Genomic DNA, 23,497 nt, shown 5'->3' with positions numbered 1-23,497 from the left:
AAGAGCCAGATGCCCTAAACAGATCCCAGCACTTAATGGAATCTGGATGGAAATTTCATTTTCTCCGCATAATGACAAGGCTCTAAAATATTCAGTGTTCTTTGAGTCTTGTTAAAGAGAAATAATTCTCCTTATTGACTCAAAGATTTTCTGCCTACATGTATACCTAAAGGCTTTTTGTAATTCTCACCAGGATTTTTATTTCTTATTTTTTAGATGCAAAATTGTCTTCTATCCCACAGCAAGCTTTACTTCTGTGAGGACAATCTGTTTCTCCTGGCAACATCGAGGCTACTAGAAGAACAAGGGTCAGCTGGGAAGTTTGAAGAGAAGCCTTGGTAATCTGTTAAACAAAGCTGGGAATTCTCTGAAGCGTGTTTAGCAAAGATACTACAGTTTGAAGTGAATAGGAATGGTTTTGTTCACAGACTCTGCCTTGCTGTTGGATTCAAAGAGTATTCAGCCCCAGAAAAGAACATCAGTGCCTTTCTTGAAAATTAAACACACATACAAGTCTTCCTTTCTCCCTGCACTGCTTAACTGTGGAAAAGTTCATCTTGCCTGAAAATATATATCTTTGCCTTTGATCCAAATCAAGTGCTATATAGGAATAAAGATGTCATATTGTCTCTTTGATAAAATGAATTGCCAAGGATTTTGCTTCAGCAAGACCAACAAAAGACCCAAATGATCCTGGAGAGTGAGGTTTCAGTTTAGGCTGTGGATCAGAAGGCAGGGGTCCTGCATCCCATTGGTTCTCAGCTTTATTCCTAGCCCATGTTTATGACCTCAGGCAAGGCACTTAAGCTCTTTGTACCTTTATTCCTCCATTTGAAAATCTGGGATAATACTTACTGCCTACTTAACTTTCAAGAGATATGTGAGGATTAGCCAATTAAAGTTTACCAAATGCTTGGGAGTCAATGAAGGGAAAAATCCATATGAATTTAGGAAATACCATCGTCTTTCCCCATCTTCCTTCTCTCCTTGCGCCCCTCTTCCCCTCTTCCTCCTTCAGAGACTTGCTGTCCTGGGAGACTCAGGGAGCACTACTAAAGGTTTTACCTCTGGCTGCTATAGTGGACTATGGCAACTGCTTCCTGTTAGATGCCATGTTCGAAACGGGTTCTTTCTGTACCTTTAGAGGATGTCTCCAAAGCAAACATCCTCGACTGGCCATGAGGCACACCTGATGAGTTTTTCTTTGGGTTTACCTTTAATATCCCACAGAAAGGAGAAAGCAACTATTTTAACATAGAGTAGTAAATATAATTTGGAATATTAATCCATTAGAGATTCAAAGTTAGTGAAGTATAAAAATAAAGTCAATTTAGAGCCCGTGTTACGATCCTTTCAGAAATTACCCTCTTAACCAACACAGTAATAATATTTATATTCCATAAACATTGTTCCTCTGGTCGTTACAGCCACTTTTAAAGTAAGCATAGCATGACCTCATCCTATTATACTTCTTTTATAGTGAAGAAAATTGAGAAGCAGAGATAGTGATTTGCTCAACTAACTTAGCTAAAAAAAAAAAAAAATCAAAGCCAGGGTTGGATCCAAATTTCTTTATCTTCTAGTTCTAAGGGCAGTGAGTTTTCCCACTGCACCTTGCTGCTATCCTCTGACTGTAGGTGGAATGATATTAAAAGCCCAGCCCTGTTGCTTTGGCATCCTTACCTTTGCTTCACAGACCATCTAGACTTGTGTAATATAGTAAATCTTGTGGCCAAAAGCTCAGTTCTTGTTCCCGATGCCAATCCAAAACAAGGACAAGGTTTTGGGAAAAGGGGAAAAGAAGGTTTGTTGTTTTGCTAGCAAAAGAGGAACACAGGGTCTCCTGTCTCAAAGCCTGTGATTCTGCCCATCAGCAGGAATAGGGGGCTTTTATAGAGGTGACTCAAAGGCTCATTAAGCATGCTTTCTATTGGAGTTGTAGTTCATTTGTTAATTTGGGACATAGTCCTCTCTGAGATCTTCTGGTACCATCCCCAGTCTGGATTACATTGTTCCTATGGTGGGTGTGTGCTCAGGGACAGATAAATCTGCCTAGGATGGGGAAGAAATGTAATCCAGTTTCCCCTAAGATTAAAGAGGGGGAGAAGTTAGAGAGGAGCAGAGAGAAAGGAAGAGAAGGAAACATGTCCATTTTAAAAATAAGTTGCAAAATAAATAAATAAATAAATAAATAGGTTGCAGTGGCAGAGCAGCAAGGACTATATTCAAAGCATAAAGTGGACCACTGTTACAATCTGATGCGAGAACCTCTTGGAAAGCCTAGAACAGACTGCCTCCTCCAAGACCAGTTCCCTTGTGCTCTGGGCTCCTGTAATGCCAAATGCTCAGAATTGCCTAATGAAAGCTGGGAAGTTCAGGACACAGAATTATTAGAACAGCTTTTGCATCAGAATTATTAGAACAGCTTTTGCATCTCAGTATTGCTGTTGTCTAATTCTACCCAGGCTGTTGCTCTGCTATGCCTAGAATTGGCTCAGTGGCCTATCTATCAGGAGTATTTGGTAGACATAGAAAACTGCTTTCATATTAAGGAGTATAGTAAATGGTATAAGTTGCCAACCAGATCCCTCTTTCAGGACCAAAAAAAGCCCTTATTCACTCAGATTCTGCAGAGTCGCAGGCTGATTCCCTCCCCAAGAATTAGGAACAACCAGAGAATTGCCTCTGCCAAGGTCATCCTTTCCCACTGCTAGCAGGATGTTTGATTGGAAGGGAAGTGGTTTACCTCTGGCACCTCTGCCTCAAGGCAGGACATGTTTGAAAGACATCTCCAGAACTGCATCTCCAGAACTCCTCATAAGCAGGGTTGAGGCTTTATTATGATTGTAGCACAGTTTACTTTCTTCCTAGGCCCAACCCTTTTTTTTTTTTTTTTCAACTCTTATTGTTATTATTCCCAGAAGTACACCCCTAATAAACCTCCTGCACACAAATCCAAGAATTTCAGGGTCTGTTTCCTAGGAAACTTGACCTGCTACCATATGGTACCAGAAGTGGCCCTAGAAAGCAGACTTCAGTCAACTGGAAATGATGACTCCATTGTTGCTGGGAGATGAAGCATCAGTATCCCTTGGCATGTACTAGCAAAGCAATAGTTAAAATTTTACTTGTGGTGAACAAGGATGGGATATCAGTGGAAGGGAATGCACCAACAAGCACACTATTCTTACATTACAGAGTTTTGTAGTTAATGGAATTATAAGGATTTTGGAATTGGCTGGCCTTTGCCATTCGTGTGTTTAAAAAAAACTTAGGAACCATCTATGCTTGAAAGAAAGTCAAAGAAAGATTGAAACAACTACCATCAATGTAAGAAAATTATGAAAGCCAGGAACTTCCTTGGCAGTGAAGGCTCTCATCTTCTGTAGCAGGAAGGCAGAAAAATCTAAGAATCAAAACCAGTATAAGAGTAGCAGAGTACCATGGAGGCTCAAACTTCAACTTGATAGGCTGACTTTACCAAGGTTGTGGCCTTGTTAGGGAAAAAGTAGGACTCTGAGATTTAGGATTAGAAATCTAAATCCTCAGATTCCCCTAGGGTATCTAGAACTAGAAAAAAAGTTCATTCCTTCCTGCTAAAACTCAGACTTCCTCCTTATTTGAAGATGTAGAAGCCTCTTCTTTGTAAGACAATATGCACCCCCTCAGATCTACCCAGGTTAATCACCAGAAGAATAACTAAGGGCAAGTACTTAGATTTCAAAGCAAGGAAAACTGTCAAAGACCAAAGGAACTGAAAGACCTAACCAACATTAACTGGCCAAATCCAGCAGAACATAAATGAACTGGATTATTGGAGGTACAAGATTAAGGAGGTAGAAGACAAAATTAGATAAAGGATAGTTTATTATCAGAGCACTTGCCCTTGATTCAGGATTTCAGGTCCTGGTAAGAACCTCAAGAAATATACCAACATTGTTAGGGCAAATGATGGAGGAAGGAATCAAAAAGCTCAGGATAATAAGCACACTGAAGTGACTATATTATGCAACATCAGAAAGCCTTTTAGCTGATTATGTTCTGTGAGAGAGTTCAGAGGACATTCTATTTACCAAAGCAAAATGGGATGTGCTGGGGACACCAGCATTAAAATCTCAGTGGTGACTGACCTCTAGACCAGGTCTGATTTTGGAAGATGCTGTTGTACAACTGGTGCTCAGATAGCAAAGCATTGATAGACTCCCGAAAAAAATAAATAGAGAGCAGGTGGTAGCCCTTAACTATCAAAAGCAAGGTGAGATCAATTACAGTACAGAGTGCCAGGTTGCAGGAGGCAGGTATGACTCACGTCGTGAGATAGTAGAAGGCAGCTTTTCCAGGGTCAAAATGAAATGAGCAGGCAATAATGTTGTTTCTCAATCTATACAACAAAAAGAAACAAGGGCTGAGTGAGGGCTATGTTCCAATAAAATGTCCCAGTTCTTTATGAATTTTCTAGACCTAATTCTTTTCTTAATCTAGAACCCATTTACTGAAGAAAAGGGTGGGTTTTGTGAGAAAGAGACTCTGCAAAATCATGGCCAACATTTATTCTAATGATTCTCCCAGTCCTTCTCCAGAAGGACCTACAGTTATCTATCTAGTGACTATGTACCAAAGAAAAGGGAACACGTACGCATTTTAAAAACTGTGTGTTGACATTAATACTTGAGGACCCAAAATATAATAGGTGTATACACTCACCCATGTTTAAAAGGGTATAAATGAGGACCAGTCAAAAAACAGAACCTAGTTAAAAGTTGGCTCAGAGTAGATCAACTGGGTATGTTGACCCAACCAGTAGTTGTTCCCCAGTCCCTGAATGCCTAATTGGAATATGGAGTTAACAGAACCTCTGTATTGGTGTCTTGGCCTGTGGAGTAAGAACTATCATGGTTGGAAAGGCCAAACGAAAGCCTCTGATAGCCATCCCTGTGGACAAGATATTAAATAAAAAACAATGTCACATCCTGGAGGAAATCACAAAGATTAGAGCCAATCTTGAAACCCTAAAGGATACAGGGTCGGTACCTACTACCATGTAATTGACCTGTCTGGTACCTACAAAATCCAGATGGATCCTGTGGTTTCACAGTGGACTACCCAAACCTCAAACAAATAATAGCCCCAATTATAGCTGCTATTGGCATGCAATAACTTTGCTAGAGCAGATTAGCATGGTGTCAAATACATGGTGTGAAATAATAAGAAATACACATATTGTTCTCTGCCCCCAATCTCCATCACGGAGCTCTTAAAAGTCTTGTAATTTCCTAAGAAATAGTGCTGCAAGAGAGAATCTTTTGTTTTAACATTTAGTCTTGACTATGGTTCCTGACTGAGTTCTAATACCTTGGAATTTTGGAATGATTGGAATATCTTTTGATCTAATGATCTAAGACTCTTGGTGGACTCCTGGATGACCTCAAGATGAAAGTTGGTTGCCAGGGGAACCACCCAAGATTAGAGTTCCCGGAGGGTGATGTGCTGAGAGAGAACATGGAAAATCTCCACCTCTTTTCCCATATCTTTGTCTATGTCTCTTCCATTTGTATCTGGCTGCTCATCTGCATCCTTTATAGTAAAGTGGTAAGCATATAAGTAAGTGTTTCCCTGAGGTCTGTGAACTGCTTTAGCAAATTAATCAGACCTAAGGAGGAGGACATGGGAGTCCCCATTTATAACTGTGGGTTGGAGGCATAAGAACCTGGGGCTTGCAACTAGCATCTGAAGTGAGAGGCAGTCTTGTGTGACCAAGTTCTCAAAGGTTCTGTGTTGATTGTTGAGTGAGAGCATAGGAAAAGCACTTTGATTTGTTTTTTTTCCTGTATACCACCCATGGCCTGCAGCCATTGATCTGCATCGGGAGGATCAACACTTCATACTTCTTATCTTGTTCAAGAACTACATTAATTTTCTCCCTGTCTCATAATATAGTAACCAGACCATTGGAACATCCTAAGAACTATGCATTTGTCCTCTTTAGGCAAGAAGTGACAAGCATTTTGGATGCTTTAAGACTCATGTTGTCCAGAAAATGGAAGCTATCTCCAATTAAAGGACGGTCAGGGACCTACCATATCAAGGAAATTTGGGGGGTCCAGTGGTTGCTTGGGAATGCTAGGATATTGTCTTCAAGGTAAAGGATAAAAAATCGCATATTGCCTCTCCTGCCACTGAGGAGGAAGCACATGTGAGGCAAGCCTCTTTCAGGATACAGCATATTGTATACTTGGTAAATAGCACTCTGACCAAATGTTTACTGCTATGTTCAAAACTTAGCTTGAAACAATATCCATTTTGTTCATAGATTCTGTGGGACAGGAATCAGGAATGTCTTATCTAGAAGACTCTGGTTTGGGTCTCTTGTGTCCCTGCAGTCAGACCATGGTTGAACTCAGTGGAGAGTAGAGGGGAACATCCGGGAGAAGGGAGGGAGGGAACAACTAAGTGCTGGCAGAAATCATTCACACACCCCCTCTCTCCTTGTAGTCTCAGAATCTTTCCAGATACTCTCCCTGTAGACTAGGTTGGGCTTCTTCACAGCATGGTGAATAAGTTCCAAAAACAAACATTGCCCAGAAGAGCAGGTAGACATTGCATATTCTTTTCTAGCTTAGTCGCAAAAATTATGTAGCCTTTCTGTCACTCTTCATTGGTTGGAGTTGTCACAACCTCACTTAGATTCAAGGACAGGAGACCTAGGTGCCTTCTTTTAATGAAAGGAGTGTCAAAAAAAATTGGTAACCATGTTTTAAAACTGCCACAATATGATAAATGGGAATCAACATCAATTCTAGAAAAATCTGGGCATGTGACTTGGTTCTACCAATTTCTACTTGTGTGACTATGAACTGCAAACCCATTTTGCCTTAGTTTCCTCAAAAATAACACGAACATGAAGGATAACCTTGCTTTTGTCAAGGAAGAAAATAAAAATGGAGTAGCATTTGTTTGGGGCTTTTAAAATGGAATCAGGGTGTATTATTATAGAATGTGTCTCTGCAGCTGTACCTTTGAACTGGGCTGCATTCATGACCCTACACACCTGTCCCCCACCCATGCTAGAGCTGACATTTGCACTGGACCAAACTACAGTTTCTCAAAACATCACTTGTCAATCTCTGCTGACTTTCCGTATGACAGACCCCTTCCTTCAAACTATCCCATTGACTAAGATTATACCCTTTCCCTTTCTTGCAAGACCACTTAATTTTTGCCAGCAATAATCATAATACCTAATAAACAAGTGATGAAATTTCTAACTAATTCCCCCACTTACAGTTTAGAGCTATAAATACAGTCACCATTTTGTAAAACCTGGGAGCACATTTTCCAGACTGCTTAATCTTTATTTTCCCAGATTGCAATCCCAACTCACATAATTGTCTTTGTTCTTGTCTAGGTTGATTTTATTCTCAGTGGATATTTTTAAGTCAAACTCCTTTGGATGCAAGAAATAGAGACTCACTCTTGTTACCAAAGGTTGCAGGGAAAAAAACTAAGTAACAGCAGGTATTACTGCTGCCCAGGGTCTAGAGGTAAATCCTCCTGACCACAGTGGCAGGGGCCATGGAGTCTCTCTTCAGTGCTGTGGAATCTACCCAACTTTTTTGGATATTCTCTCCCTTTCAGTTTCTCCCTCCTATACCCCACCCAACATTCTATTGCCTCTACATCCTATCCTTATCATCTTGGCTGACTCATAGTGTTTACTTAAGCTAGCATGGTGGGCTCTCCAGCACCCCTCTACATTAAGACATGTCAACATCAACTCTTACCTTTGCCTTGCTCTTTAGGAATTTCCTGGTTCAAATTCCCAGGAAAGGGATAATTTGCTCGCCTCAAAGTGGATTGTTTGCGTTTAGGTCACATCTTTTTCTTGTTCATTTAGCAACTACTCTTGTGTGAAGAAAACTCCACTTCTAGCAATTCAAGCTGGAAAGAAAAGGCAGGCATGCCAGCATGGGTGTTTATCCATTGGCAAAGTCCACTGTGGACATTGACCTCTGAGGGGTTGTGGTGTAGATCAATTAAAACAATAAAAGTAAAAAAGTACTGCAAAACCCAAAGTGTCTTAAGATGTGTTGTTGTATTTGAATCATATATTCAAACATATCCACAGATTCAGTTTTTAAAGAATCAATAGATTAAGTTAACACATTTGGTAATTAACCTAGCAAACTAGTGTTTTATTTTCAGAAATGCTCCTTGCAATCTTATTCCTTTCGCATCCAACCACATGCTGGCTATGTCAGAACCTTCAGGACCCCAGACTGAATCAATTTTAAAGCAATTAGGCATTCAAATGAGCACTGGACTGATATACAGATTTTAGCATTGTATTTTCTTGGATTCTTTTCACAAGGGGGAAAACACAGAAATTATTCTCTGTTCAATAATAAATGCTTGAAAATGCATCTGTTTCTAACTGCATGTGGTATCTACTCAAATCTGTATTGGAAAATTACACTGTAAATGCTTTGTATGCTTTTTCCCCCACTCATTTTCAATCTCTCACCGTGTCTCACTTCTTAATCAATTCATATTTTCTCAACACCAACTGCATTGCCACCAAGCTATCAAATAATAATTTTTTTAGAACTCAAAATGAAAAGGGAACACCTAACCTAAGTAAACATGACTGAAGCTTCAGAACCTTTTGTGCCAGTACCAGGAGGCTAAGGGTTCTGTCTCTCTGCCACACTGGTGGATGAATTCAGATAGGCAACTGACATGCTGATGAGAATTTTTTAATTCAAGATTTTTAAGAATCTAAAATGAATTTCCTTTCCCTTGTCTTCAGGAAAGCCTGCAAATACCAAATCCAATTATGAAAGAGATTTAATTTCCCTTTGGGTCTGTGGCACAGCACAACAATTATGTGCAGATTTTTTTTTTAAATCATAACGTAGAATTCTCTTGGTTCATACTAGATAAAGTCCCCAGGAAAGGATGGCACGGTTGGCATCATCTGCTGACATTCATGCATGATTCAGCACCTCCAGACAACGATGTGGTAGAGATTGTTTTTCCATTACAAGTCAGACTCTGTTTCTTGCTAGAAACGGAAAGGATCAGAATTCCCAGCTTTTACAGATGGCTGTCTCCTGTAACACCCAGCACTGCAATCCAGAGACCCTTGTGGGTGTTTCTCTACATACTTTTCAGTATGCAGATTGCAGAGATGGGGGAATTCAGGTGATTGACGAATTGTCATTTGTCCTCTGGCTGCTGATAGAGCTTCTGTGTTCATAGGCGTGATTAGGCTGAGAATTCCTAGGTCAACCACCCACAGATTGTATAAAAAATAATCAATCTTATTTGACTGTCTTAACATTTTGGCTATTTTGGTTGTTAAGGCAACCAGATCTGATGAAGTGTTCACTCATCAATTTGATGTTCAGCAATTGTCTGTCATGATTCTGAAGTTGGAGGGGGAAAAAAATAAAAATCAACTGTCAAAACAGTCAATCCAAAACAGTCAACCCAATCTCAAATTTCTCCCTGACACCAGAGAGCAGGGCTTCTCCTCCTCCCACCCCCGTTTTTTTTTTCCTTCCTCCTCCTCTCCTCGGATCTGTCCCTCCCACAAACAGTTTCTCTCCTCCAGTGATGTTGATGAGCAGTAAAGAAGGGAGGTGTTTTAGGTTTGTAATGCCTTACATTTTCCTAAAAGGGTTCCCTTTCCTTTGCTTTGATGTTGATAATTTTTTGCCATTGAGCCGTCCTAAATGGACAAATACACTGTAGTGATGGAAAATGTTTATCTTAATGGAGAATTTAGGCAGGAATGTCCTTTGCTTTCTCTTTCAACATGCATTTCACTTTTCAGGGAGCACAGTTCCAAAACCAGCGAGAGGCGGCTGGCTTGCACAATCTCTTCCTGTCCCTGAGCCTGCTCCAACCTGCTTGGAACAGAAGAGTTCCGAGCCTGGTCCTGGTGTGGGACGTGGCTGCCTTTCCAAGTTGGGAAATGTGTTAGTAATTACTTTTTACTGCTGTTGCCTCTTGAGTTTCCAGACTTATTCCTCCCAGCCTGTGTTTCTCCACCCAGCTTCCTACCTCATCCTGACTGCTAATTTAACCCTGGCTCCCTTCCTCCAGAAACATTTGACCTTGCACAAGAACTTGGCATCAACTTCATTCCTCCCACTTCCCCAGAAGAGAAGCACTGGACTAGGTTAATTAGCATAAGCCAGCAGCGCTGCCAGGCTGCCTGCCTGTGCACACGGGGCTCCAGCTGGTACAACAGTGGACCCCTTTTCTGGGCAAAAGGGCAGTGGCCACCAGTTGCCAGGAGACCTTGTCCAGCATTTTGCTTTAAGATGGTGTTACCAGGGATGTGGACTCAGCCAATTAACTCCTTCAGTTAAAAAAAAAAAAATGTATAGAAAAAACATGTAGAAATGATGGAGTGTCCTTAGTTCACTTATTCCAGCTTTGGTTAGAAAGAACTCTGGTTTTTTTTTTTTTTTTTTTTTTTTTTTTTTTTAATGAAGAAAGGGTATTCTGTGTTAATTGAGAATCTGGAAAGGGTTATAGGAAACTAGAACTTATTTAACCTGCTTAAGAGAACAAAACTTTGCAATCACTTAATAAATGCCCATTTCTTCCTTCTGTTGATGAGCTGATTACGTACCACTTTCATCTTCTCATTAATTAAACTGCCAGGGACAAATACAAGATACAGTTTTGTAACTGAAAAACCATCATATTGATACTTGAAAATAACACTACTTTAGTTCTTTAAAAAATAGTCCACAATGTTGTATTTTCACTAATTCAGTCCTCTTCCTTATAACTCCAATTGGGTGTCACAGTGAGTGTATGTTCTTGGGGTTTATAGACTTTAACCATCTCTGTAAAATGCCTTGGGTTATAGAGATTTGATAAAGATCTTGAAATTAGTTGGGTAGAGATGGTGATAGGAACTCTAAATAGGAACATTGACTCAAATCATTTGTAGTACACATTCAATACTACCTGTGAAGGATAAACATAGTACAAAATTGTGGATTCCGTTCTATTCATCTATTTATTGGGCAAAGGGAAGAAAGAGCCTTATAGGAGGTAGCTAATGTATAGGTCAAAGTAATGAGACCTTTATGTAGTAGAAGATGCATCTCCAGAGATGGGATTTCCCATATTTTTTCCATGTCTAGATAAATGAGAGCTGGGACTATTTTTCTCCAAGTCCCACTTTGGAGGACTTTCTCCTTAATTAAATGTAGATGTTTCATAATGAACTATATTGTATGTGACTGGGAAGAGTGGATGTGGGGAAAGAACTTGGCTCTGGAGCTAAAGCCCTGGTTTGAATACTGATTTTATGTTTATTAACTGTGGGATTGTCAAAGTAGAATTTTTAATAAGTTAAAAACTTGACCATCACAAAAATAGACAAAGATTTTATATTAAAATTAGGATTGTAAAATTGGTTCCTGAATGGACTAACTACGTTTATATCTACAGATTCGGTAGGTAGGTAGATGGATAGATATACCTTAGAAACTATTTTCTACTGGACAAAAGTCATGTGCATTTTTATCAGACACAAATCTGCAAGTTACGCATAACTACACAGAATCCAGTCCTAATTAAACAGTTAGGTCAAACAAAGGTACATTCCCCTAGAGAATCAATAATCCACAAGCCCCAATATGATATTAAAAGGACATAGATATACCATTTGCCTCATTATCAAGTTTAGAGTAATTTTTCTTAACAGGATTTAGGGAAAATCACTTTGTCTCTCTGAACTTCACTACTTGATCTGAAAAATGGGAATAATAAGCCTGTCTTAGAGATTGCCGCAAGATCTATATGAAATTTTATACCTTAAGCAATTCCTATAATAACTCACTAAATGTGATTTCCTTATCTCCCCAGATCCTTTATACCACATTTTCTGACATTTTTTTGCCAATCAGATCTCTTTCAATTGGTGCTTCCACATATTACCAAACTAATGATAATTGACGGATATGATGATGACCCTGATATTCTTCACATCCTTCAGCATCAATACAGATAAAACAATGTGTTCAGCATACTAGTAATGTTAAGTGTAACTTATCATATTCTACTTTTTAAAAAACTCATTTTCCATGGACATTGACTTAGTTAAAACAAAATATTCAGTTAACCAAAATCATATTTTCCAGATAAGAAAAATCTAGCAAGTTTGTTTTTTTTTCAAACTTGGAACACCAACTTGAATTCAGAAGAACCTGTAGTAAATGGTAGATTTAAGAAATGCCTTCTAGACTTTCCTTCTATTCTAAGATTTTATAATAAGTAGAAAAAGGATACCTAAGGAAAAATAATATACAGAAAGGAGAAATCTTATGCATTTTAATCTTGGGAAAAAGGAATTACAATTATGTATTAAAAATAATGACTATGGTGATATTTTATTTCTTTAAAAACATGTAATTATAAACAATTTCAAATACATAAAAAATAAATAAATCATGCTCCAATGGTCTATGTGTTAATACCATACTGTCTTCATTACTATAGCTTTATAATCACCTACAGACATGGTAATTATAATTATTTACATATAGAAAATAATAAAACACTCAGGTATGCACCACCCATATTTAACACATCTTAACACTTTGCCACTTTTCCTTGATATTTTTTTTATTAAAGAAAGAAAATGAGATAAAACCAAACCTCTCTTCCCGCCTTCCACTCCTTCCCCAATCCCATCCCAAGGGTGACACTTATTCTGAGTTTGATCCATATCCTTATGGTAATGTTACATGCCCATAATATATCACATGATTTGGTGAGATTTTTGGACTTTAATCAAGTGGTACCATATGGAATATACCCTATTCGACTTATATTTTTCAATCAGCATTCAGCTTTTCAGTTTTGTTTATATAGATACACCTACATCTTCTTTACCTTGTATTCCAGAATGTAATTGACCCACAATTTATTGAACCATTTATTTATTTTGTTATTATCACCAATGTTTTGCTGTAACAACTCTGCAAAAACTATCTTTTTGTACACAAAGGATTTCATGGATTATAGGAACTGTACATGGTCTTCTTTAGTAGATATTGCCAAATTATTCTCCAAAGATACTATAGTGATTTATGAACCTATTAGCATTCATAGTTTCATGTGATTAGAACCCTGCAATTAACCTTTACTAATCTGAGTTCCTTTTCCTATCAGGTCTTTACTTTTTTACATATTGATTTGCAAAAATGCTATAGATATATATTCTTTTGGTGGTTATTTGCACTGAAAATGTTTTCTCCTAGTATTGAGGCTGCAATTTTGCTTAGCTTATGTAACAGATATTCTTTTAATCTGAATGTAGTTGATTTTCCCCTCCTGAGAGACAGAAAATAGTGGCTCTAGAACCGGAACGCCTGGGTTCAGCTGGCACCTCTACTACTTAACAGCAGGTTAGGGAATTTCATAACCTCTCTAGGCTCAGTCTCTTATGAAGACTATAATAATAACTGCCTTACAGAATTTTCATGAGGCCTTCTTGAGCTAGTATGTGTAATATATGTTATATACTCAGAATATCATGTAATACCTAGGATCACTCAAATACTGACTTCTCATTCTTATTGTGTTCCTTTATGACTGGTACTTTTTATGCCTCATTAAAGAAATATTTCTTGTCCCTGATATAAAAACATTCTTTTAAATTTTATGTGAAAAGTTTCAAATTCTTACTTTTATATAGATCCAACTAGAGTTTATTTCTAGTGTGGTATGTGTAGAAAGTCTATTTTTTTTTCACATGGATGGCCACTTTTTTTAGCCATTTACAGATAGCTCATCTTTTTCTCATGGTGTACCTCAATCATGGATTCAGAGGGTTCTTGATTCTGGTCCAATGGTCTACTAGTCAATACCATACTGTCTGCATTACTAGATCTTTTAATACACCTACAGATATGGTAATTAAATGTTTTAAATCTTTGATTCTGTATAGATCCATATGGGATTTATTTCTAAGTGTGGTATGTGTGGGAAGTCTATTTTTTCTCAGATGGATAGCCACTTTTTAGCAGTGTTTATTGACAGTATATCTTGTCCTCACAATGTACCTCCATCAAGGATTCAGTGAGTTATCAATTCTTCTCCAATGGTCAACTTGTCTATATCATACTGCCTTAATTAATACATATTCTTAATACATATGCAGATAGAGTAAAATGAGTCTTTCCTCTTTTATTCTGCTTCAAAATTGTTTTTTCTAACCTTGGCTGTTTCCTTTTACAAATGAATTTAAGGATCAGGTGGTTAAGTTCCATGAAAAACTCCATGAGTTCACTTTGGATTTGAGGAAGATTCAAATATGTCCTAAGAAATCTCATTTGAACTAGATGTTAAGCAGTACACTAATGTGAAAAGAGCCCTGCACTAAGATTTGAAGATTTGAGTTATAATGTCTAACTCTTCATGCTCCCTTAGACAAGTCCATTCATGACTCTGGGCTTCAGCTTCCCTGTCTGCAGAAGAGGTTGGACCATGATTATATAATAACATATCTAGAACAGTACCACTCAGAGAAAGACCCCTGGAAGAGCTGCCTCAGCATCACCTGGGAGTTCATCAAAACTGAAAATTAGAATCTGATTCTCTGAAGATGGAACCCAGGACTCTATTTAACAAGCTCCTCAGGAGAATCATGTGGGCAAGTTGTTAAGGTTAATTTCATGTGTCAACTTGGCTCGGCCACAGTTCCCAGAGAGTTGATCAAACATTATTCTAGAAGTTTCTGTGAGGGAATTTTTTTTTAATGAGATTAACATGTGTATCAGTAGATTCTGAGTAAAGCAGATCACCCTCCATAATGTGGCCTCATCCAGTCAGTTAAAGGCCTTAACAGAAAAAAGGCTAACTTCCCCTGAGGAAGAAGGAACTCAGCCAGCAGACTGCCTATAAACTTAAACTGCAATTCATCCCTGGGTCTCCAGTCTACAGATTTGGACTTGCCAGTCTCCACAATCACATAAGCCAATTGCAATTCCTTAAAATCTCTCTCTCATTTGCTTACTCTTTCTTTTTCTCTAGAAAGAGAGATACACATTCTATTAGTTTTGCTTCTCTAAAGAACCCTGACTAATACACAGGGTAAACTTTGTGAAGCTCATCTTCCAATATCCTGGCATAACTTCATTATGTATGACTTGTCCAAAGTCACCCACTTGTAGAAGAGCCATGTCTAAAATCTAGGTCACAGGAGGCTCAGTTGGAAGAGTTTTCTTGCTTAGGAAAACACACTGTAAGGAAATAAACTGTTTATGTTGAAAGGTGTGTTCAGGAACGTAGAAACTTTATTTTCACAATGATTTAATTTAAGTACTCCTTTTAAATAAGGCGTTCACCTGGTAATTTATTTATAAATTTCTGTGCATTTGATAGCAAAAGCATCAGTAGGGGACTGAAATGTTAACACTAAATACCCAGTTAAAACGGAATCATAAATGAAAAAAAAAAGACTCTCTGAAATAAAAAATATAAGACAATATGTTTCTTTTAGTAAAATATTTGATTTACCTATATAATTGAAACTTTTTTTTTTTTTTTTGCAGTGCTGGGAATAGAACTTAGGACCCCACGCATGTTAGGCAAGCACTCTACCACTGTGCTATACCCCCAGCCTAAAAAACTATCTTTTTGTAAAGTGAGTCCAGAGCTATATGTGTAGATATAAGCTCTGTGTTCTCATTCCCCTGGGCCCAGAAGTATTTTGTGGGAGAAATTAGGTCTTGGGAATGTAAGAGCTCTCACTGTACTAATCAGGGTTCTCCAGAGAAACAAAGCCAATAGGATTCATGTGTGTGTGTGTGTGTGTGTAGAGAGAGAGAGAGAGAGAGGATATTTACCATGGGAATTGGTTTATGCACCTATTGAGGCTGAGAAGTTCCATGATGTACCATCTGCAAGCTGGAGAACCAGGCAGGAAAGTGGTATAACAGAGTCTGAAGATAAGAAGGAGGTGTAAGTCCTGGAGTCTAAAGCTCAGCTATCCAAGGGCAGAAGATGAATGTTCCAGCTCAAAAAAGGGAAAGAATTTGCCCTTCCTCTGCCATTGTGTTCCTTTTGGGCACTCAAATGGGTTGAATGATACCTACATTGGTGAGTGTGATTCTTCTTTATGTAGCCTGCTAATTTGGGTGCTAATTTCTTCTGGAAACAACCTCACAGACACACTCAGAAATAAAGTTTTGTCAGTTATCTGGGCATCCAATAGCCCAATCAAGTAAAATTAACCATCATGCTCACATTCTAGTAGGAAGGGAGAGTGAGTGTATGCAGCTCCAGACTTCATGTGCTCCCCAACCATGTCCCCAAATAGCATACAAAATCTAGGGTTAGAGCATAGAAAAGTTTCTCATCATGTAAGTATTTTCAGATAGTAGAATACACTCTGTGTCATCTGGATCTAAATTCTCACCCAAAAAACCAAGGACCTTCATGGTCCCTACTAGGCCTAACATTTTATGTTCCTAAGTAAAACTACTCCTATCAGAGGAATTTTGCTGACTTCAACTCAATAATGGATGAGACCTTAGTGAGTAACTGGTGGATTTAGAAAAAGGAAAATAAAAAGGAGCATCTTTCTAATCGGCAGATCCATTTTCTCACTGTGTAAAGCACAAAACACACAAAACCATCACTACTTGTAACAACTAGGAGAGTTTGCAGAGCGAGAGCTAATCCTCTCATGTGGAATATAAGCTTGGACACACAGACATCCATAACCTTTTATCTCGACTGAAAAGTCTTCAGTGTTTTCAAATGGCTCTGGGTTGTCTGAGGCTGAACACAGGCCTTAGGAGAAATTTAGCAGCTCCTGTGGCCCTGGCTCTCCTGCCAGGCTTGGGAATCTGCACTGAGTCGATGGGGGAGGCACAGGGAACATGGCATGAATATTTATAAGTGAAAATACATTAGGAGAGCTTCAAGAACCTCTATCCCCAGTCTTCCATGAGACAAAAGAAATGTCCAAGGGAGACAGCTGACTAGAATTTTTTAAGCTTCTGATATTTTAAGATCTATTATTTTTAAATGGCACCCCTTCTCCAGCATCTGAATAGAGAATTTCAAATATACATTGCCCCATCCCCTGCTTTTATCAGTTGTCCGCTTAGGGACCCTGTTGAGAAACTTTCTTTTGAGTTTATCAGACCTGACTCTCCAAAGGGAAGCTAACAAAACTGGCGTGTTTCAGAAATGCATATGCTGTCATTAAAATAGCTGTCTGTTCTCCCAGAGCACCTTCCATAAAGACATTTTAATTCTCTAACCGAAATGTAGTTCATCCTTTATTCCGTAAAGCCAATTTGTTTATGTTTCCAAGTTCAATCACAATCTATTTGTAAAACCTATTTAGAATCAGAGTCACATAGCCAGAAATGATCATGCTCTAATTTCCTTATTAAAGAGATTCTTGTTGCAGCTGGCAGCTTGATTTGACTGCTCCCAAGGTCTGGAGCGACATGTTCTTAACCTCATTTCCCGATTTTGTTCTTCATTCTTTTGGGTTTTTTTTTTTTTTTTTTTTTTTTTTTTTTTGTTCCCCAACCTACAAATATCAAGCCAGAGAAGAGCAATTCCTGACATTGCTGCTAAGATGGAGGTGAAAGGAAAGACTGCCACCTTTTTACCTGTCAAGAGCAGAACAAACTTGGGCTACTCATAATATGTGCAAGAAAAGAAAGAAATGTTCACAAAATACAGCATGACAAGAAAGATGCTTTAGGATTTAGGTGAAAGGTTCATTATTTCAAAGGACTTGGAGGGATGATGTTTTCTGGATAATTGGATGAGAATTAAAGCAGAAAGCCAAGGCAGCATTCAAGAAAAATTTCTTGTTTCATCTCCTCTTTCTAGCAAATTTTTCTTTATAAAACAGGTGAGTCAATCTTTCTGACATAGCAAGATATGTCTTTTCAAGATAATTTAAAAGTTCTCTAACGATACAGGGTCTTGAAGTATTTCCGTGTCTGCATTAGTTGGTGGAATCTCACTCATCCTTTCAGGCTAGATCAAATGATATTTTATGAAGCTTTGCCCAGCGTCTCACCATTTTCCTGATATAACACAACCATTTGTTTTCTATAGTATTATAGATTTCACTACTCCAAGCCAAAGATGCTATGAAAACTGCAAAGACATTCCTATTTTGTTCTAATGGTGGTGAAAGTAATGTTATAGGGGTCATTCCTGAAATAGATTTTCAATTGCTCCGAGACCTTGCCTACTGTCTTCCTCAAAATAAACCACATTGAGAAACAACACGGTCTACTAATAAGTGAGGGTCATATAAATATGTAACACTTGTCCCTCAGCAGTGAACTTGTTCTCTAAGAGTCTGGGGTCCAGATAATCAAGGTAAATGACACAGTTCAGATCTCAAAAATGGTGCTTTAATTTGAATTGGGTGATTCTAACCCTTTTTAAAGACACATAGTGGTTTCCATAATCATCCAAACTAGTACAGCCTCTTCACTCATTCCTCCAAATCTCTTTGGGATTCCTCATGTATCCTGTCGCTCACTTTTCATTCATCCCTCCATTCAAACACCACCTGCTCCACAAATATCTTCAAGACACATATTGCTATTTGTTCACCCAACATTTATTTCTTTGTCCCCTTTTTTCTTACTAATTTATTCAAGGTATATGTGTCTAATTTAAGAGTCTTCCAGACTTCCATCAATCAGAAATGGTCATACAACCCAGTATTGGCCAAGAGATGAAAATGGAATTTACTGGACAGTACTTAACAGGAAACATTTTGAATTGTCTCTGAGACAATTCATCTGGCATGCTGTTTGAACCCTTAATCTTGCTCTTTGACGTTCCCCTTCTGGTCTAGGACCTAGACTTAGCATTTGGAAGTATAGCAAACATTTCACAATGTTATGGGTTGCATGTTGAGGATGATGGAACCTGGTTCCTTGGCTTGACTGATTTGCCTCACCAACCTTAGTCTGCCTAACTCTGATCTTCTATGGCATGAGAAAAGTAAACTCCTTTCCTACTCAAGGTACCCACTGATTTTTTGCTGGATTCTGTTTTGTTGGATTTTGTTGCTCTCCTCTGTAGATAAACTATTACTGACATATCCTTCTTAACCAATAGAGAGGCCCATAGTAAGTTTGCCTGGGCTCTTCCCTGACCAAATATAACTCCAACAATTCCTACTTCACTCACCATCTCTATCAGAGTTCTCCAGACAAACATATAATGTTTCAAAAAGAATTGGTTTGTGCAATTATGGAGACTAAGAAATCCTAAGATGGGCTGTCAAAAAACTGTAGAGCTAGGAGAATCAGTGTGTAGTTCCAGTCCAAGTCCAAAGGCCTGAGAACCAGGAGGGTTGGTCGAAGAAGCTCCAGTCTGAAAACAGGAAAAAGACAGATGTCCCAGCTCAAGCAGTCAGGCAGTAGGAGATCCCTCTTGCTATTTGTTCTCCATGGGTCTTCAGTGGATTGGTTGAAGCCTGCACACATTAGAGAGGACGATCCACAATGCTCAGTCTACCAGGTGAAGTGTTATTTCATCCGGAAACATCTTCACAGACTTACCCACAATGATGCTTGACCAAATGTCTAGGCATGCTACAGTCCACGAAGACATAAAATTAACCATCCCAACCACACTGCCACCTTCCCTTACATTAATGCTTGACAGACGTTGTCAGAGAAACTGGCAATCTACATAAATGAAATTCCTAGAGATTAGCAAAGCCCTCTTATTTTAAACTATTTTTAGGATTGCCAGATAAAATATTTTCATATGCTAAATCTACCAACCCTACCATTTTGTTTGGAAACTGTCTAAAATGTTTTACATGTGTTCCAGATATCTTGAACATTTTGTAATTCTAATATTTTCTACATGTTCCTGTGATTACTACATTGTGTTTCTAAACATTGCTCTTTATTGATGTTTACTGACGTGTTTTCCCTATTCTAAATCATTCCAATCTGCTAAGTTTTTGAAGTATATATGTATATTTGTATGTATATATGTGTGCACATGCACACGCACTTTTCCTCCTTGCCAGCCTGCACTGTTGACTGTTAGAATGCCTGTCCACAGCATCTTGACCCCCACCTATTCAATTTACTCATTCTAATCTGTTTTTAATGTGACTATGTTAGAATTTTGTCTAAAAAATAAATTATCCTAAGTAATGATTTGACAGACTAATTTGTCAGTTAAAATGATGGACATTGTGATACATATTTTGACTCCTCAGAGAAACATTTCTGGCCTCCTGGTTCTTGATTATGATTGGTTGCAATACCCATATATTCAAGTGATCACTCTTGGAGAGAGGTGCTGCTCCATGATCCTGTCTCTTTAAATATTTAAAATATCCTGTCTGTGTGTATGTATGTGTACACATCTTCACAACCACGTACATGTACACAAACACACATTCAGTAGTTATTTGATAGATTTTATACCCTTAAATTTTCATCTATGTGAGTGTTGCCTGTACTAATATTTAAGCTCCTGAATGACAGGGAAACATTTTATAGAATTCACTTGACACCTGACCATTACCCATCAGTGGAGCTTAACCAGTGCTCTCTGTTAATTCCCTGTATATTCTTACTATCCAAGCAAGGACCCAAGGTTTGGAAGCACAGGCATAGCCAGGGAACTAGTTAGAAATACAAATCAAAAATCCCTCCCCAGACCTATTGTATCAAAATCTGCATTTTCATAAGATCCCCAAGTGATGTTCCTACACACATGGAAGTTTGGGAAGCACAGGTTTACAGCCATGGTTTTCAAACTTTATAGTGTCCCTCAGAATCATCTGGAGGATTTGTTAAAACTCAGATTGCTGGGTCCACTCCCAGAATTTCTGATTCAGTAGATCTGTGGTGGAGTCTGGGAATTTGCATTTCTAAGAGGTTCCCAGATGGTGACAATACTGCTGGTCTTTGGACCACACTTTTGAGAACATCTCTTAAAAAAAGAGAGAGAGAGAAGAAGAAAGAAAAGAAGAAAGAAAGATACCCAAAATAGATCGGTGAAAATTCAGTGGTTTGATAACCAGAGGTGTGGAAATTTAGGTTTTATTCTTTAAGCTGTGTGACCTTGAGAAGGTTTCTTTGCTTTTTCTCTTTTTTCCTCATAGGTAAATAAGATGATGTGAGGTTCGAGCTGAGCACAGCACCAGTCTTCTCAGGATCTGTTTACATGTCTATTCTCCCTCTTGCACTGTCAGCTTCTTGAAACCAGGAACCATATTTTAATTATCATTTTATCCCTGATGAGACCACAGAAGTCTCTTGGTTGAATGGGTGAATAAAAGAGCAAATAAAGAAATGAATGCAAGACATGAGGTAACCGTTGTGGAAGTATTTTTAAAATGAAAACTTTTTTGTATTATCATACTGTACATTGTACCTAGTTCTTTAAGGTTGCTGATAAACTATTGTAGTTTAGTTTCAAGGACATTGATAGCAACATTAGCAAAAACTAACTAACATTCATATGGTGATAATATTGGACTTGATGCAGCAAGTAATAATAGTTGCTGAGGAAGACATTCCCAAAATATTGAATCCAGCATTCATGGAAATGGTGACATCATAAGGCATGACTTGGTGTGTCTGGGGAAATCAGGGATGGAGAAACAAAACTAGATTCAAGGCCAGTCAGAAATTCTAGCAAACTGGCAGTCAGCTTCTGCTTGAGGGTGGTGCTGCTATTTGGTTGAGTCAGAGGACTTTGGGAGAAAGAATTTTGCAGTCTTAGCTTAGCAATTTAAGCTTTCTTTGGGGGTGGGGAGTATAGGGGTGAGCAGTAACAAGGAGGGGCAGGGGAAGTACAGACTTGCTTGCCTCCCTGTCCCCATCTGCACTGGGTTCTTGGTTCCTTACATGAATTAAGGGTGTCATTCCAAGGTCAAAGTCAGGCCCCAGCTCTCTAACTCTCATCCCCCAGATCTGCTACTTCCAGGTGACTCAATCCACCCTAGAATCCTTTGTTCTCAGGGGGCCAGGTACACATAGCAGGACCCTAGAAAAATGTTCAACTTCTTTGTCATCTTAGAGAGCTTCCCTGAAGACCAGAGACTTATCATGTCTAATGGAAATAAAAGCAAGAAGCAAACATTGCTGCCTGTGCTGAGAAAACACAGCTTGCAGAAAGAAGCATGATTTGATCAACAGCTCTATATGTAAGAATATGAGCAGCTGAATGTGATCAGGAACTGGCAATGTCATTTTATTAAGAGGGAGTAGATGCCCTTGGTACTTGCAAATTCCAATCTGTTTCCTTAAGAAGTTTTGATTTTCCCTGCCTTGTACATCTGTCACCTACTTACTTGCATTGGTTCTTTTTTTTTTTTTTAAGAAAAAAAAAAATAAACATAAGCCTAAGCTACAATATTGGGGGGGGGGGCGGTAAATATAATGCTTGGGAAGTGGTTTGAGTTTCTCTCATGAAAGGTGTTGGCTGCCACTCAGACTTACAACACAATTTTCCTAGTATTTGTTAAGGTTCTAAAGTGAAATAAAATTCAATTGGATTTGAAACACTACTGATGGGTAAGTGTTTGCTTAATAAGTTAAAGAAAATAGCACATTAGAATCACTTAAGTACATGAATGTATCTGTATTATTAAACTATAACCCAACATATCTGCAGAAGCAGGGAAAAGGTTATAAAGCCCAGAAAAGTGGCTATCAGCTTCCTACCAATAGATAATTGTAATTCCAGTTGTGGGTTCCTGAGAGGTATTCTAATTAAATTACCAGGAATCAGTACCTGGTGTTTTAGGTAATCTACGTGGGAAAGTTGAATACAGATACTGTTTGAATTTGCATTTGAGATCAGCAAAACTAAGGAACAGAACATTTCAGCACAGCCAAATGTGGGTGTAGCAGACATAAACATCTATGTACTTATGTATGCAAATGAGTATAAACATTTGATAGGCTTCAAATTATTTTGAATGGCTTTTCTTTCTCTCTGATGACACTAAAATGTCACATTCTCGAAGCCCAAAGCTTCTCTGAGAGCTGCTTAAGCGCTTCCTTGCTGCATACTTATTCTAACAGGCTCAGTTAGCTGATTTCTAAACCCACAGCATATTATAAGCAAGAAATTAGATAATGGTGTGAGGCTGCTGTGGACAGATTCCCTGATCCCATAGAGAGTGACATAAACATGTCTGCCAGGTATTCTGTTCAGCAGTCAATTCAGTCATAATGTTCACCCACAGACAATGCCTGGTAAATCCTTGCCATCTGCATGGGTCCTCTTTAAGATGCCACTGTGGATTTGTATCCTGTTAGTAAGGACACAAGCCCACCACATCATAGCCTCAGTGGTACATGATATGAATGCTCAGGAGCACAGACAGAAATCATTGAGCAACCATTTTCCAAAGACTTATTGAGTATACAGTTCTGCATCCTGCAGTTCAATGTATGGATTTGCTGTGTAGGCTCTGGGTTCAAATCCT

The sequence above is a fragment of the Sciurus vulgaris genome, assembly GCF_902686455.1.
Source record: "Sciurus vulgaris genome assembly, chromosome: 10".
Lineage (NCBI taxonomy): Eukaryota > Metazoa > Chordata > Mammalia > Rodentia > Sciuridae > Sciurus > Sciurus vulgaris.
Note: the sequence above shows the minus strand (reverse complement) of the source record.